At 51.7% G+C, this 17,079-nt stretch overlaps 1 long non-coding RNA gene across 1 annotated transcript in view; it reads left to right on the top strand.

Annotated features, from left to right (window-relative positions):
• The window catches only part of LOC133094871 (uncharacterized), a 249,813-nt gene extending 233,113 nt beyond the window's left edge, over positions 1–16,700 (top strand). The window contains exon 4 of the long non-coding RNA XR_009701520.1: positions 16,611–16,700. This is a non-coding gene — a long non-coding RNA (uncharacterized LOC133094871). The remainder of the gene's footprint in view (positions 1–16,610) is intronic.
• Positions 16,701–17,079: the final 379 nt, after the last annotated feature.

Genomic DNA, 17,079 nt, shown 5'->3' with positions numbered 1-17,079 from the left:
CCCCAGGGTGAGGGCTCAGGGGACAGAGCTGGCCTGCAGCAGTGTGCACGGGTATGGCTACACCGGTCGTCTAAGAGACTGAAACACTTCCCAGCTGGCTGGCGAACGAGCGCTGCCCTGGCCCCGGTGCGGCCCACGATCCCTTCCCGCTGGCGGGGTCCTGCTGCCCCTGTTGGAGATACTGTAAATTTCTCCCGGGAGCAAGGGTTAGACCTCTCTGTGATCTCCACGACCCCCAGCCCCCACGGTGAACAGCCCAGTTAAGGTGGAAGCGACAGTGGATCCTGTGCCCAAAAAGCCCCTCTTCCCCCCAACAGGCTGCCTTCCAGACTGCGGCCTTCTCTCCTCTCCCTGCCCGGGCCCGGCCAGGACGGGAACTGCCCTGAATGTGGCTACGCACTGCCCTCCTCGCTCCGCTCCCGCATTCGAGGCCCCCCACCTGGTCCCCGTCGTCCTCTCCGTACTCCCCTAAGACTAGCTGGGGGCGCGCAGAGCTGCCTGGGACTCTCCTCTCGGTACTCCCCTAAGACTAGCTGAGGGCGCGCAGAGCTGCGTGGGACTCGGGTCCTGCCCCGGGGGGTGGGGGAGGAACTAGACCAGAGCAGGGCAGCAGGTGCCAGGCATCACACCCTGGCCAGAGTGGCCGCTAAGGGGCCGCCCGGGGTCCCGCTGCTGAGGCCTGCGGCTGGACCCGCCTCTGATCCCGGCCCTTGACTCGGAGCCCAGGGGACGGCTGGGCGATGACCGTGCGTCCACCTGCCTCTGCCGAGCAGGACCCGGGATGGAGGCCCCCCACGCCCACCCACCCCTCCTTTCCCCAGAGTTGGAGGCTCTGGTCAGGGCTGAGGCTTCAGGCCGTGTTTACATCAGAAGTCTTTGCAGATGCTTTTTCTCTAACATCAGTCGTTTCCGTGTCAGCGGCTCTCAGTAGGGGAGGAAATGTATCAGAATTCCTCGAGGTGTTTTTTTCCAAGTACACCCTGCAGGCCACTTCCTCGTGGTCCTGGAAAGTACTGCCTAGGGAAAGTGCCAGAGTCCCCAGGGAGGGGCTCCGGGAGGGGGTGACAGCCAGTAGAAAAGCTGTGAAACCCTGAGATTGTGGCCCCAGAGCAGGGCCAGGGGCAGGGGTGCGGGTCCTTTGCCCTCTGCCTCTGCGAGTCCCACCCATCCAATGGGGTCCCTGCCCTGACGGCCGCTCAGCTCAGTGGCTCTGGGCTCACATGCGGCTCCGCGTGCTGTGGCCGGTGCCAGGACAGAGGGCTGGCTCGGGGCACAAAAAGCCCAGGAGGGTCCTGCAGGAGGCCGTGGGGAGAGCCCAGCCTGGGGCGTCCGGCCTGCCCCGAACATCTCTACCTGCGTGTCGATTTTGTACTTCCACAGTGCCAGGCACGGTCCTAAATGCTTTACATACATTAACTCATTTAATCTTCTAAAGCAGGGACTGTTATTTCCCAATTTACCAGATGGGGAAGCTGAGGCACAGAGACTCAGCAGCTTGTGCACAACCGCACAGCTCTCGGTGGCAGAGCCAGAATTCACACCTGGGCAGTGGGCTCTGCGGGCACCCTTGTCACCCCGGCTCCGCAGCCCCGGGGAAGGCAGCAGGCAGGCAGGAGCAGCGGGCTCTGAGCGCTCCCAGGGCGGCGCAGGGCGGCCCTCCCGCCCCAGCAGAGCGGCTGTGCGGGAGCCGAACCCAGGTCCCTGCAGAGCGGCTGTGCGGGAGCTGAACCCAGGTCCCCACAGGTCCCTCTGCCCCCAGTTTACGGGTGCTTCCTGCAAATCAGCTGAACGTTAAGGAAAAATCCGTGTCTTGGCCAGGACATAGCTCATTAATGCACATTTACACACGTCATGACAGTTTCTTCAAACAGAGACTCAAAACGCCTTCTCTGCAGAGCTGGTCACAGAGATCACCCAAAATAGCAACCAGCGCAAGGCAGTTGCTTTCGGTAATTGCAGCTGACAGCCTGGGATTTACTTCTCTCCTGGAGCGGATCTGGGTACTCCGAGTGGTCTCTCCCGGGACCAGAGCCAAGACTTGAAGGTCAAGATGGGGAAGGGCATTGCTACTGGACCCTGTACACCCCCAGCTCCACTGCGCTCCGTCCCTTGTGGACTGACCTTGGTATCCCGTTCAGAAACTAGCACCTTGATGGCAGCACGGCTCTGCCAGCTGTGAAGTCTTGGGCTCCCTGAGCCTCAGTTTCCCCATCTGCACAATGGGCATCACAGCCGGGTTGCTGTGAAGGTCAGAGGTGATAGACCGGATACACTGGCACATGGCAGAAGCATGAAAACAGAGGACAGACAGAGGAGCACCGTGTGTCGCAGGCGAGGCAGGACATTATGAGCATGACTGGAGGTGGGGGCAGACAGGGGTCCCCCACTGCTGACCAAGCACAAGGCTTCCCTGACCTCCCGGGGGTGACCTGGGGTGGGGGATGGGGGAGAAGGAAGGTACCCTGAGCAGAGAGAGAGCCAGGAACAACCTTCGCTGGGGTGATCTGGAGCAAAGTCTGATGCGGTCTGGGTCTGAGGAGCCACAGGGACAAGGTCCAGCCAGGGAGGGTCCCCTGGAGCAAGGGAGCTGGCCGGGCAGTGCCCAGGTAGACTCTGGACTGAGGTCAGGCAGAGCCCACACAGCTTTCAGGAATCACGGCGCCCGAGGCCCCCTCCACCCTTCACCCAGAGGGAGGCCTGGGGGCTGAAACCACAGGGCCAGCTGCGGGGGCCCCCTCCTGTGCCCTGAGAGTCCCAGGAGCAGCCAGCGGCCCTTCCTCTCTCTCCCTCGCTGGGTTTCCTAGGAAACGGGCCAAGTGCATCCTGCCACAACTGTCCCCTCCCCCACAAACCTCCATCTGCCGGGAGCCCCGCTTTCTCCTGGGGAGGGGGAGCCCACAGCTCAACCCAAGACCCCCACTGCCCTGCCGCTGGCTGGCACGCCTGGGGAGTGGGGATTCGGGAGCGGAAGGCCCCCAGCTCACCCGAGGGCACAGCGGGGCCTCCAGGCAGCAGTGGAAGGTGGTTCATCTTGGGGCTCAAAATCTCCGCAACAGAACGGCTTTTTCAAATGTGGTGAGAAAGTGTTTCTAGCATCATGGGGAGAGCAGAACACTAACAGCTGTTGCTCCTGGAGCCCCTCCCGAGCCAGGCCCAGCACTGTCCTCCCACAAACCCATCCTGCACCCATTTCACAGAAGGAAGTGGCTCAGAGGGGAGGCCCCGAAGCTGGCAGGTGACATGGCTTCAGCCCATCTGGGGTCGCTAAATCCTAGGGGAAGGGGAAATAGGGCCCCCCCCATCCTCTGATAATGTCTTTCTGCTTTTGAGTATTTCCCCAATGTTCTCTAGTGAGGAGGTCAATTTTTACTAGAATCAAGAGATAATGAACCCGGCTTTTCCCCTTAGAGGAGCCCCACCAATGACCCTCTGCTTGGAAACAGAGGTCACGCATGTCCACAGCTCACCCAAACATGGAAGCCACAGCTCCCCAGGCCTTCTTCGCCAGCTCAACACAACATACCGGGTTTGGAGACAAATGACACACAGTATTTTTGAATTGCATCTTCCTGACTATGTCAATGAAACCATGACTCTGAGTTTCCCCATCTGGATGTAAAATCTGGGTCCCCAGCGTCCTGACGCTCCAGAAGTGATGGGGGGGCTTCCCTGGTGGCGCAGTGGTTGGGAGTCCACCTGCCAATGCAGGGGACATGGGTTCGAGCCCTGGTTCGGGAAGATCCCACATGCCGCAGAGCACCTGGGCCTGTGTGCCACAACTACCGAGCCTGCGCTCTAGAGCCCACGTGCCACAACTACTGAGCCCACGTGCCACAACTACTGAAGCCTGCGCCTAGAGCCCGTGCTTCGCAACAAGAGAAGCCACCGCAATGAGAAGCCGGCGCACTGCAACGAAGAGTAGCCCCCACTCGCTGCAACTAGAGAAAGCCCGCGCGCAGCAACAAAGACCCAATGCAGCCAAAAATAAATAAAATAAAATAAAATAAATAAATTTATAAAAAAAGAAGTGATGGGGAAGTAAACGTCCCTGGACAGCAGGACCAGTGCCGGCTCCCTGTCTTTCTGGCGGAGCCCTAGGACTCTGCTGCGATTTGAACAAAACCTTTCCAGATCCCCCCATGCGACGTACACCCCAGCCCCTGCTGGAGCCATGCCTCCTGGGGCAGGCCCACTGTAGATCACTCCCCCCGTGGAAACAATGATGGTCGGTGGGCGGGGAGCAGGCTGGGGGATACAGGACCCGTGGCCATGCAGGGCCCACCTGGGACTGACCCGTGGGCTGAGGCAGAGATTCCTTCTGCTAAACCGGCCGGAAGTAAACCTGGCACGGTCAACAGCCACGTCCCCCTCCAGGGAGGGAGCGGACCGCAAGCCACCAGCAGGAGACAAAGCAGAACCGCGGGGAGAAGCTGACGTTAGCGCCTGCCTGGACCTGCGGTGCCCGGAGCACCCCCCGCCCCCGCCAGGCGTACCCTGGGGGAAGCAGGGGGGCCGCGCTGTCCAGAGAGGCCCTGGGAGTCCCCTGGGGACCTGGGCCCTCACACCCCTGCCAGGAGGGGCTGCCTTGGTCTCCATCTCACAGATGAGCAAAGTGAGGCCCAGACAGGGGAGGAATCACAGGCCTGGTGGTGCCGCGGTCCGTCCCAGGCTGCCCAGGGAGCACAGCCCAGCGGCAGCGGTGGGCACAGCCCACGGGGTGTCCGGAGGAGGGACGGGGAGGCCGAGGCAGGCCCAGCGCCAGCCGGGAGGGTGGGCGACGGCAGCTGCTGGGCTCACAGCTTAGGGCAGCGGCTTTGGCGTCTCACCTGCAGAGGCCACATGAGGCCGCGCTGGAGGGGCTGGAAGGCAGGGCAACCCCAGGCCCCTGCTGAGCGGTGGGGAGCCTCGGCCTGCGGGGCCCCGGGCTGGGGTGCGGCGCCAGGCGGGCAGCCGTGCCGGGAGCCCGTCTCCCCAAGCCGAGTGCTATCCCTGCAGTGCCGGCCCCACCTCTGTCATCACAGCTGCCACTGCCCCTGTCACCACCTGGGGGCCCGGGGCCGGGAGGAGAAGTAACAAGCAGACCCAGTTTCCCCAAACCAACCCGTCATCACAGAGGCCAGGCCAAACGTTCTGTGCACATTTTCCTTGGAGAGGAAGAGATAGTTGCTGTTGCTGCGGGGAGCCGTCTTCAGAGGCCCCCCTCCCCGTCCCCCCCGTTCTACCCAGGCGTAGCCAGGGATGACACTGGAATCTTGAATCAAGCTAAGTGGTTACTATGGTGTCAGCCTGAAATTATGAATCTGCCAGCCGGCCAGCACCGAGGCACAGAGCCAGGGGTTCACAATTATAGCAGAGAGACCAAGAAAGAGAAGGCACATTGTATTTCAATAGCAGCAAAATTGCACTTCCGATCACGGGAATTAAAAAAAAAAAAAAAAAAAAAAAAAAAGATGTGCTTAGAAATGCAGTTAGCGGCATCATCAGGGCCAGAAACCTTCCCAGTTCTGCCATCCACCCGTCACCTCCCCCTCCCCACACACTGTCCCCTTCTGCCCTGAGCCCTGTGGCCCGGCACCCCCTGCCCCAACACACACACCCCGTCCTGGCCTGGGAAAGCCTGGCCTCCCAGGACACTCGGGGCCTGGCCTGCATCTCCGGGGCGCCACCCTTGACGCCTCTGCCCCCCGACCCCGACGTGGAACCCATCCACAACTGCTGTCAGCCCTACCTTTAGACATCTGGGAGACCCACCCCATGCCCCAGCCACCCCCCCCGGCCCGAGCCCCTCATCTGGGCACTGGCGGCCTCCCTCCCACCGTCCCTCCCTCAGATCTGACGTCACTCCTCTGACTCCTCTTCCCGGGGTGCTGACTGCAGCCTCCCAGGCATGACAGGCATGCTCCTGCCTCGGGGCCTTTGCACTGGCCATCGCTCGGCCAGGAGGGCGCCCCCAGATCTCTGTGACTGCGGGGTCTGTTTTGCTCCAGGCCTAGAACAGCTTGAGCATGAGGGAGGACTCAGGGAATGAACAAGTGAGGCTTCCCCAGCCTCTGGGCCCCATTTTCTCATCTTGACCGTGAGGGTCTGGACCACCTCAGAAGGGCAAACTGTAGCCCCCAGGAGCAAAATCCAGTCCAGAAGCCTGTTTGGTCACCTTACACTGCACTGGCCTGCAGTTGGACTGTAGCTTGAATTCATTAAGAACATATAAAAACTGGGAGAGTGAACCCACAAATCAGGATTTCCGGCATAGGACTTATCTGTGATTTAATGGTTTGGGAGAACTTCCCCATAAAGGTATCTGGACCCAATGCCTTCTTTTTTTCTTTTCTTCTTCTTCTTTTTTTTCTCCCTTCCCTCTTCTTGAATCAACTTTGGTGCATTAGCCAGAGTTCCTGGTCATAGACCACAACTGGCTAATCAAGGCAGAAAACTGCATTTTACAGGGTTTGGAGAGCTTCCAGAATTTCTGGGAGGCTGAGGGACATAGACAAGAGTGCAGCGCAATTCCCAACCCCTCTAAGAGACCCTCCTCGCAGAAGCCCCGCGGCCCTCGCCACCTGCCACCAGGCCCCAGGGCAACCGAGCACCTTTGCCACAGGAGCTGGTCTCCGGCAGGAACCTGCTCCCACCCCTCCCTTTCAGCCCTGGAGTCCTGGCTGGGTCCAGGCATGCGCCCACCCACAGCTCAAGGGCGCGTGGAAATGCAGTCTCCAGCTTTCCCCATGCAGTGGAGACAGGCCGGCTGGAAGGACTGGGGTAAGGGCATGAGCCAGCTGGCAGTGTCTGCTGTTTTCTGTGTGCATGGTTTTTCCTAAAAATTGTTCACCTTACATTAGATTGTCAAATTTATTGGCAAAAAAATTTGCATTTTCCTATAATTTCTTAACATATCTGTGTATCTGTAACGCCCTTTCGTCATTTTTATGGTTAGTGGTGTGCTTTCCTGATTAGTCTTGCTAGTTTTGTCTAGTTTATCAATTTTTTTCAAAGAATTATCTTTCATTTTTATAGCCCAGATCTACTATTGTTTTATTTTATTTCATTAATTTCTTCTGTCTGCTTTCTTTAAATTTATTCTGATGTTCATTTCCAGCTTCTTGAGGCAAGTGCTCAGTTTCCTTATCTTTTCAATGTTCCTCTTTTCTAATGACCGCATTTAAAGCTTTTCATTGTCCTCGAAGTACACATGTCTTGGGCGGTATCCTGTGGGTTTTTATAAGCAGTGCCTTTATTACTGTTCATTTCTAAATAGTTGGTAATGCAGTTTTGATTTATTGTTTAATTCACGTTAGTTAGATTTGTTTTTAAATTTCCAAGTGGATAGATTTGGGGATGTTACCCTTTTGTTAATTTCCAGCTTTATTTGCATTGTGTTTGACAAATGTGTTTGGCATGATCTTTTTAATTTTTAAAAAATTGGTCTTACAAAGCAAAGGCAATAGAGAAATATATTCTCCCTGTAAAAGAGTCAATCAATACAGAAGTTTATAGAATCAAACATAAAGAAAGGTGTCCCTTTGTAATTACTCCCTTTCTCTCCAACTGCATTTTCCTACTTAGGACTAATCTCTGTGAGTAGTCTGGAAAGTATTTTTCAGGCCCGTTTTTTAAATTTACATGTATATTTATATGTTCATCCCTAGAGTTAAAAAAAATTAAAGTGGTCTTGGGGAACTCTCAGCTAACTTTTAGTGACTTTAAGCCATTTTGGTTTCCAAGTAAATGCATTTTTGTTCTAAAATAAACATGTGCTTTGATTCTCAACAGGACATAAATTTTGACATATTATATTCTCATTGCTCATTTTAAAGTAATTTTTATCTTCCTTTTGATTTACCTTTTAACTGAAAAGTAGTTCATAAAAGAAAGTTAAAAAAATGTTTCCAATTTAAGAGCATGGAGGTAGGTGGAAACCTTTCCACCTCTTTCTAAGAGAACTAGGCGAGAATATATAAAAAATAGAACTATGTAAACCCATATCACATGTTAAAAATTTTCCAAAAATCTAAATATAATATTAATAGGGTGGAGCCCAGATTCAGAGGGAGGGAACTGACCCCACCCCTGGTGCTTCGAGGGACAGCAACAGGTTCAGCAGAGAAGGAATTGCTGGCGGCCACCTGTTTACCTGAGCTGGTCCTCGAGTTCCCCGTGATGGTGGCTCCCGTGACGCCCCCACCCCTGCCAAGTTCATTCCCTCTGGAAGCATAAGCTGCTCTGACCGAGAATGTACAGCACTGGGTAAAAACACTTCTAAGTAAAAGTCTACATGTTGGGGGAAGCACTAAAATATTTAAACAGAATGCCCAACTTTCAAACCAACAGCACAAAATATGGTCTATCTGTTGAAATATGGCAAAATTTTTAAAATAAAAGATATATGATAAACAGAAAACAAAAAGGAATTTGGGAGAAATAGATCCTAATGTAACTGGGATTAAACTAAGTATAAATAGGGTAATTGCACCAAACAGAAGACACAGAGTCTTAGAGGAATTTTTTTTTTTAAAGACTCGAGTAATGTGGATTATACCAGAGACACACTTAAAAAGATGGAAATAAAAGGGATGACAATAGAAAGAGGCAAATAAGGAATGAAAGTCAGCACAGAACTTTAATATCAGAAAGGGGAAAAAAGAGGACCCAAGGCAAAAACTTCCTAAGGGACAAAAGAGGGCATTTTATTTTGTTAAAAAACAATGGATTGAGAATATATAATACTAATAATGAGCATATGTTCACCTAAAATACTGCCTCAAAAATGTATAACAAGTGAAAGAACTCTGGAAAAATATAGATAACTCCAAAACTGTGGTTGAATATTTTAACTCTCTCACAAGCATGAATAGGTCAAACAACAAGCATAAGCTAATCTATGTGAAACGTTCCACCCCATAAAGAGAAAATGTGTGATTTTTGAGCACATACAGAACATTCACAAAATCAACAATGTATTAAAGCACCAATGAAGCCTGTCTAAATTTTTAAAAAATCAATATCATATGAACCAGTCTCTAACAATAATGTAATAAAGCAAAATCAGGAACAAAAGGATAGCTTCTCAAAATTCTCCCATCTCTGAAAAGAGGAGAAAATTGCAAATAAATAAAATATAGACCAAAAAAGAGAAAATGACTACAGACATAAGAAAAATTTCCAAGTAAATGAATATTATGAACAGCTGTATGTCTGACAAATTTGAAAACCTGGACAAAATAGATAAATTTCTGGCAAAGTATAAAATGCCAGCATCGGAGCAAGAAGAAATAGAAGATGTAAATAGATCAATAACCATTAAAGAACCTAAAATAATATCAAATACATACTTTCCCAAAAACTTCAGGCCAAAATCATTTCACAAGTGAGTTCAACCAAACTTTCAAGGAACAGAAGATCCCTATAATCGACAAGTTGTTCCCAAAACTAAGGAAAGAGAGAAAGCTGCCCTAGTCATCTTACACAGTGAGAAGAATACGGGTTCCAAAATTGGAAAGGGTCAGGACAAGTAAAGAAATTCACAGAGACATGTCACCTACGAACGCAGATGCAAAGATTCTAAATCTAGTATTTGCTAATCAAACCCAACCGTGTATCTGAAAACGTATTTTAATTTAAAAACGTATTTTAGTCTATCCTATGATTCCATTTCTATACAATTTACAAGCAGGCAAAGCCATCAGTCGTGCTGGAAAGAAAGATGGTTACTCTTGGGTGGTCTTCTGGGCAGACGGTCATGTTCTGTCTCTTGATCAAGAATTGTGCTCACTTACTATCCCGTCTCTCTTCTGTATGCAAGGTACACCTCAGTGAACGATTCACTTTACGACATAACGTACCTAATAGTATTTATACAAGGAATGAAAGGATGGTTTAACACGAGAAAATCTATCGATGCAAGCCACCCTTTAATAGCCTAAGGGGAAAGTCACATGGTTATCTCAATAGACAGAGAAGTGGCATTTATTAAGGTTCAATACCTATTTATGCGTGATAAGGACTCCAAGAAAAGAATTACTAGATGGGAGTTTCCTCAGCCTGATAAAGGCTGTACACCCAGGCCCACAGGCCACCACCCTTTATACACAAACATGTGAGATGTATTCGCTTCCAGATCAGAAATCAGTCCAGGAGGCCTGCCAAACACCTCTGCTCTGTGTAGGAGAGAGGACAGCACTGGGGAAAGGGCTCGTTACACGTAGCAAAATAAAGTTGAGTCCCTACCTTGGACCATGGGCTCAGGGGAACTTCATGTGTGAAATACAAATTGATCATTTACGAGGGTGAACCTCAATACGGAAGATGGAGAATACAGTTGTGGTCTAAGGATGAAGAGTTCTTAAACAAGACATAAAACACAAATCATAAGGTAAGGACATCGAGGGATTCGCCCCCATCACAAGCAAGCACTTTTGTCCAATAAAGACACATAGTCAGAGATACTGCCGAGTGACAGCTGAGGAATAGCTGAGACCCAAGAATATGCAAGGAACTCCTACAAATTAACCACGAAATAACCAATCTCACTGCAAAAGGATATGATTGGACAACTCATAGCAGAGGAAGCCAAATCGCTGTCAAGGACATGTGGAGAGGTGCTTGACTTCATTCGTAATCAGAAAATGCACATTCAGTTACCCCACCACAGAGGCAAAAATTAGCAGGTCAGAAAATATCCACATTGGCAAAGACTCAGGGAGTCAGAAAGACCCAGACGCTGGTTGGGAGTAAAAGCGGGCACAGCCAGTCTGCAGAGCGGTCAGACAGCGCTCAGCGGAAGTTAGGTGATGCAGCAAGGCCGCTGCTGGCCGCAGAGCCTCGAGAGACGTGCGCAGACGTCCACAGAAGGCCACGTGAGGAGGCTGACCCCAGCGGTGTCTATGGAATCAGAGGGCTTGGAGGCATCCTTGGGGCCCATCACCAGGGGGCTGCCTAAGAAAACTGGGATAGATGCTGCGGAAGAAATACAGTACTGCGCAGCTGCTAGAAGCGGGGAATTTAATAGACAGACAGCTGCGTGGACGTACCTTAAAACATCAGGATGATTAGGAAAAGCTATACTATTGATACTTTGATACAAAACAATACTAAATATTTTATAAGGATCAATAACTATCCAAAGACACGTATCTAACAAATCAGTAGGGGTTTATATAGGTGTGGGGATCAGGGGGAAAAGGCAAAAATAATTAATATAAAATAAGAAGTAGACATGGCGTGGATGATGTTAGTAGGCCATGAAATGAGGAGCAATAATTAACTGAATGTCTTACTTCTGGTGTCCAGTAAATAAACATAGTCACCAATAAATTAATTCAATGTAACAGCAATCAAAAACCCAACAGAGTTTTTCTGAAGAGCTTGACAAACTGATTCCTCAGCCTCGTGTGGAGGGCACAAGAATAGCCCCCAAATTAATAATAGTAATGATAGCAACAACAGTAGCAATGAAACAGCACAGAAAGTTCAGAAACAGTCTGGTGAAGAAACGGGAATCTTGGACACAGTAAAATGGGCAATCCATTTCACAGCCACACAACGATAAATTTCAGGGAGATCAAAATTCTGAACATAAAGAATCTATAAAAGCACAAGGGAAAAAATGTGGCATAAACTTCTGAACTTGGGGGGGGGAAAGTCTTTCCAAGTAAAACCAAAGACGGAGGCGCCATAAAGGAGCCCTTTTGAGCACATACAACAGAAAGGTCTGTATGGGAAAACGACACCATAAACAGATTTCAAACACAATTGACAGCCGGGAGAGGACACTTACAGCATTTATTGCAGGAAAAGCACTAATATTCACAAAGATAAAGAGCCCCTGACATAATAAGCAAAAGACAAACAACTCAGTGGAAACAATGGCAAAGAATGTAAGCAGGAAATTCACACACAGAGGCAAACAAACACCCATAAACAAGTCAAAAGAATCTCAGTCTCACTAATCAAGAAACTACAGGTTAAATAAAAAATCTAATTTCAGGTTTTGCCCATTAGATTGGTAAAAATTTTAAGAGTTGATGGTATCTGGAATTGGAAAGGCTGTGGGAAAATGAGTGCTCCCATTCTCCCTGGGGAGTATTGATTATATTTTGCTTGAAATTTTTTATAATTTTTTTTGCAATCGTTCATATGTATTACATTTACAGTTAATTTTTAAACAAGAAAATGATGAATACATATTTTTCCAATTTGCTCATTTTAAGAAAACTCAGGTTATTCAGGAAGATATTCTGCCAGCAAAGACAACCCCCCCGCCCCCCCCCAGCAATCCGTTACCGCATGTTTCTGAGTGTGACCCCCAGACCCGTCCCCGCAGCTACCGCACAAATGGCTGCATAGGGGACGTGTGTGTGTGTGTGTGTGTGTGTGTGTTCACACACCCTGCGTGCGGTTGGATCTTGTCTTACCGTTGAGGTCTCTGGGCAGCTGGACCCTCCCCTAGCCGTGGGTCTGGGCTCGACACCAGAGTGCACTCCAGCCCCCGGGTGAGAGGCCGGGGCCCCAGGGCGTCCGGGACCAAGGGCCAGAACAGCAGCTGAAGGGCCGAAGAGGCGGCCAGGGCCCCGCAGGTGGTCAGAGGGCACGAGGAGCTGGGCCACCTCAGGGAGACAGGTCAGAGCCGGGCAGGCAGGAAGCCAGATCTGAGATGGTCCTCTGACCAGAAGGGTCTTTTTCATGGTGCGCCACCTGTTCAGCTGGAGCTGGAGTGGAAACCGCTCTGTGTTTAAGTGACTCACAGTGGTTTCTGTGACGTGGGATGGGGGCGGGGTGAGAGGGGGAACAGGAGGTTTAAATAACTCCGAGGGGCAAGGGGGTCTCCCTTCAGACCACCCCGTGCATCGTGTCCGTCTTCTCCCGGCTGCTCCACCCCTTGGCTCCGGTTTCCCAGTGCCGGCGTCTCTCCATGGGGCAGCTCTGCCAGTTCCAGACTCAGTAGGAAGAGCGATGTTTTCCCAGCTCTTGCAATCACAGGCCCAGAATCAAACCTCGGGGGCAGGTGTGGGTCCCACGCCCTTCCTAATCCAGTCTCTGTGGCCGAGGGATAAAGTGCCCTGAACGGTCAGGGCTCCGTCAGCTCAGCCAGAATTGTACTGAGGGGGGCAGGGCGGTCCCTACGGGAACATCAAAGTGATGTCACCAGACGGCAGGAGTGGGTACGAGGGGGCCCAAAACCTCAGACGTCACCAGCATGACCTCAGCAGCTTTGAAATCCTCGACAGATGTCTTGATTTTCTGATCCAGTGTTTACAGCTCTGAAACAGGGATGGAAACGTCCGTTGTGTTCTTGGATTAAACAACGTGTGGAAAGTCCCAAGCGCAGTGCCTGGCACACAGTAGGGCCTGCATTCCTGAGTTCCTCCCGCTTCCCTCCTGAGGGCCCCGGCCCCGTCCGTTTCCCTGCACTCAGAGCAGGAGGCAGAGGCAGAGGGAGGGTGGCTCCTCCCAGCGATCTTGTCTCAAGGCAATATAAGCTCCGTGATCAAGGGACATGCTCGGAAAATGGAAATATTTGGCCAGGCCTTCAGAGATTTAATTAAAATTAATATTATGCCTTATTAAAGCAGAAAGCTCAATGCTGCACATGTAGAAAAATCCATTTAACCAATTAGCTGAGTCAAACAAGACTGTCCAGCCTTCAACAAGGCCCTCTACACTCCCTTTTGGGCCAGAGCTGCTGCTAACGCCATATGCATCAGACAAGTGGCCCAGCTGGATGGGTGATCAAAAATGCGACAAGAGGGAGCTTCAGGAGAGACTTGGGAGGAGAGGATGAGCTTGCCACGCCCGTCCTGGTCCACCTCAGCATGACCATGGTTGGAAGATCATAGACTTGCTCCACCCCTCACCAGCTGTGTGACCTTGGGCAGGTTACTTAACCTCTCTGGGCTGGAAGTTTCACTTCACACAGCTGTAGAGAGTGTTGGACACAACAGGCATACAGTGGAAACAGCAAACTGGTTTGTCAGGGGCTGAATCTGGCAAATTTTCCTTATTTGCATCTTCCACCTGAATTTGCTCACAACGCTTTGAAAGTTTTCTAGTCACATTTCCCACCAACCAATATGGCAAAAATCCCAAAGTTTGGTAATACACTCTGTTGGCAAAGCTGTGGGGAAACAAGCACCCTCGCACATCACTGGTGGGAGTGTAAAGTGACGCCACCCTAATGAAAGGAAACTGGCAGAATCCATCAAAATTACAAATTCCATCGTTGACCCAATAATTCCACTTTGAGGAACTCATCCTATAGGCATCCTTGCACACGAACAAAATGAGATATGCAACAACTTTCACTGTTTGTACCCTGTGTGTAATAGGAAGGACGGGAACAACCCACGTCTCCGTCAGTGGGAGGTGGGTTAGGGCTGCCAGATAAATACAGGATTCTCACTTATGTCTGAATTTCAGGTAAACAATAAATGCTTTTTTAGTGTAAGTAGACATTCAGGCAGTATGTCCTGTAATCTCATTTGCTACATGTGAAACCCCTAGGCAGCTTAAATCAGCATTTCTCAACGAGGGCACTACGGACACTGGACCAGATAATTCCTCAGAGGGTCTTTCAGGAGCCTGGACTGATCATATCGGTTCTCTGCTTATCATCAAGGGTTCCCACCACCTGCAAGTTTGAGTTGCCCAGTAAGGCATTTAGGACTCTGTGACCTGGCGCCTGCCACCCTCTCAGCCCATTGCTGCCACTCCTTTTGTATCTAAGGAGGGCTCTCCTGATTGTGAGAGGCATTGGCTCATGTACCAGAACATCTATTGGCTCATGTACCAGAACAGCCTGGGGGCTTCAGGCACAGCTGGATCCAGGAACACTGCCAGGAATCCCACTCTTGCCACTTCTAAGCTACACTTTGCTCTGTGTTAGCTTCACTCTCACGCAGGCTCTCCCCTCTTGGGGGCGGAGACGCCCCTGGCAGCTTCAGGCTTGCATGCTAGCAACCTAAGCACCGCCTGCCCAGCGGAGGGAAGCGGTCTTTTCCCCCACGGCCCAGCAAAACCCTCAGGTCTGACATGCCTTGACTCTGATTGGCTCTGCTTGAGCCATGTGCCCACCTCCCAACCAATCCCTATAGCTGGGAGATGCCAGTGTCTCATTGGCTGGGACCAAGTCACGTGCCCATGCCTAGGTGGTGGGCCGGGGCAGAGGCAGCCCCTCTGCGCACAGACTGAGGGCAGAAGAGAAGGGGTCTGAGCGGGGAGCTGGGAGAGGAACAGGTGCCGAGTGGGCAGAACGGCTAGTACCTGACGCCCTCACTCCTCCCTGCCGTACTCGGCCTCAGCGTCTGCCTCCTCCAGGAAGCCCCGCTGATTACCTCCCTTGGGCTCCGACGCCCGGGCTTTTCCCGTCCTCAGGAAAACACGGACACGTGTGCTGATGGCTGCCTCCCGCCCTAGCTGCAAGTAGGAGAGTTACACTGAGGATGGACCCCGGGCCCGGCACGGCCCGAGCGCTTGCAGGGTTTTATCTCCTTTAATGCAATCAACACCCCTGGGAAGTAGACACTGTGTTTAATCCCTCGTTCAGGGCTGAGGACCAGGCCCACACTAGATGTGTGAGGACATCTGAGCTGCCAGGCTGCAGACCTGTGCTCTCAACCTGGGTGCTCCAGCCCTCTCTGTAGACCACAGGGCTGGGGGGCAGAAAGGGAGCTGGTTCCCTCCTGGTTCCCTGGAGCGAGCTCTGAATTCATTCTCCTCTTGCGGAATGCTTGAGACCACAGTTCCGGGATCAAGCAGATGTGAGCTCTGACCCTCTGAGCAAGGTTTATAATACTCCCTCAGCTCCATTTCCTCATCTCTAAAGTGGGATAACCACAGTACCTACCTCGTGGGACTGAAGCAAAGATGAAAGGAAATAATGCTTCAGCACTGAGCACAAAGCCTGGCACGGAGCAGAGCTTTAAGAATGTGAGCCATGGTGATGCTGAGGATGGGGTGCGAGCGATTTGCTCCTCTGATATGCTGGAAAAAAGGAGGGTTCCTGTCCCTTCCCCCACACAACACACAGCCAGAGAAAGAGATGGTTGGGGGACCCAAGTCCCTTCCAGTTCTGTTTAACCCCCTGCCACATTCTCGGGGAGCTGAGACTTCGATACCTGCACGGTGCCCCAAGAGCAAGAGAAGCTGGTCCAGCACTGTGGTTGCCATGGAAACCATTGAATGTAAATTTCATTTTCTGCCTTGCCCAGCTAAGCTATCGATTCAGCAAGAGGGAAAGAAATTGGGAGCAGCTTCCTTCCCAACGTGAAACAGAAGGAAGTGTGGTCAGGTGTAGCGAAACCTCACTGGGGAAAGGATGGAACAGGGGTCAGCTGTGCTCACCTACCGAAGGGCAGCGGGGGGCCCTGGAGGGTCTCTCTGCTCCCATTAACCTGCTGCACTGCTAAGCCACACTGAGGTGATCAGATCCCAAGACAAGCTCTAGACCACCAGCTGTGTGATCTGGAGCAAATGGCTGAGCCTCTCCCAGTCTGTTTCTTCATGTGTTAAAAAAATTAAAAAGTGGAGAAAACTGCAGTCTGGTAAGGCTAGTCCTGGGAACGCCATCACCCTGCCTTTCACGGCCTCCTCCAGCTCATTCTTCTCCTCCTTTCCAGCTCGAAGTTCCCTCCATTGTTGTCACCAATGACTTCAGCACCCAAGGAGAAGAGTGTTGTCCCCAGAAGCTTCTGTGAAAAGTTTGAGGTCCCATGAAATAAGGTAAGAAGAAAACTTTGAGGAGAAGGGACATGGGACAGGTAAGCTTCGATAGAGCAATCTGGAGTGTAAACCTGGGTCCAAGAATGCTGGCAAATGGACCATAGAAGTGTCCAACGCGGGGGACAGACCCTCCAGCCGAAACAAACGGCCGTCTGGGTCCACTGTGGGTACCTGGGGTGGCTACGCCCTGTGCCCCCAAGCCCCGTGGGCACTGGCGCCTGCACCTCCCCCACTTCTCTTAGCGGGCCCCCCCAACCAGCCGGCTGCAGGGTGGGGAGAGGTGTGCTGCCTTCTCAAGTCCCAGGGCTGCCGATACTGCCCCCCGGGGTGATGGGCCCACAGCACGCCAAGGGCGCCCTGTCACAC

The sequence above is a fragment of the Eubalaena glacialis genome, chromosome 7 (assembly GCF_028564815.1).
Source record: "Eubalaena glacialis isolate mEubGla1 chromosome 7, mEubGla1.1.hap2.+ XY, whole genome shotgun sequence".
In the NCBI taxonomy this organism is placed as follows: Eukaryota; Metazoa; Chordata; class Mammalia; order Artiodactyla; family Balaenidae; genus Eubalaena; species Eubalaena glacialis.
Note: the sequence above shows the minus strand (reverse complement) of the source record. Positions and strands in the feature narration are given on the sequence as shown.